The following is a 611-nucleotide window of genomic DNA, read 5'->3' on the forward strand; positions in this document are numbered from 1 at the left end:
GTGCTAAAGTTTTCAGTCTCATCACAAGATAATTCTAGAGTATTCTTAAACCAACCTAATGCAAGGTTCAAGCACCTTGCGGTGGGTGACTATTTTCCAAATTTCCACACAATGCGTTTTTCTTATTCTAGAAACGCATACTTTTCTCCCACACAGAGATTGAAATTGGGAAATTCTCATTCAATGGCCGGCCCTTCTTTTCTTAATATATTGCATGCAAGATGCAAAGTGCTCTCTCTGGTCAATGGCAATGCTGATGCTTTAATTTGGGCCTTTGCATTTCGTTTGTGACGAGAACCTTGAAATTAGGATGGATGCTAGTGGCTATTATTTATAGTTTTAGTCAAATTTTATATCCGTGACCGTAACTCCAACCTGCCTGAAATTGTCAAACTATCAGAATATTTATTTAAATTAACTACGGTTTATTCTTTTTTCTTTTTTTTTGGTGACAAACTCCGGTTTATTCTGATTAGTAGAAAATATATCTGAACAGAAATATCCGCTATTTCATCACTTTTTCATCAATAAAATATAAAAATGACAAAATAAAATACACTACATCCGTATACTATAATACTATTTCATATAATATTAGAGAAATTAGAGGG

This window comes from Arachis ipaensis, chromosome B05, assembly GCF_000816755.2.
Source record: "Arachis ipaensis cultivar K30076 chromosome B05, Araip1.1, whole genome shotgun sequence".
Lineage (NCBI taxonomy): Eukaryota > Viridiplantae > Streptophyta > Magnoliopsida > Fabales > Fabaceae > Arachis > Arachis ipaensis.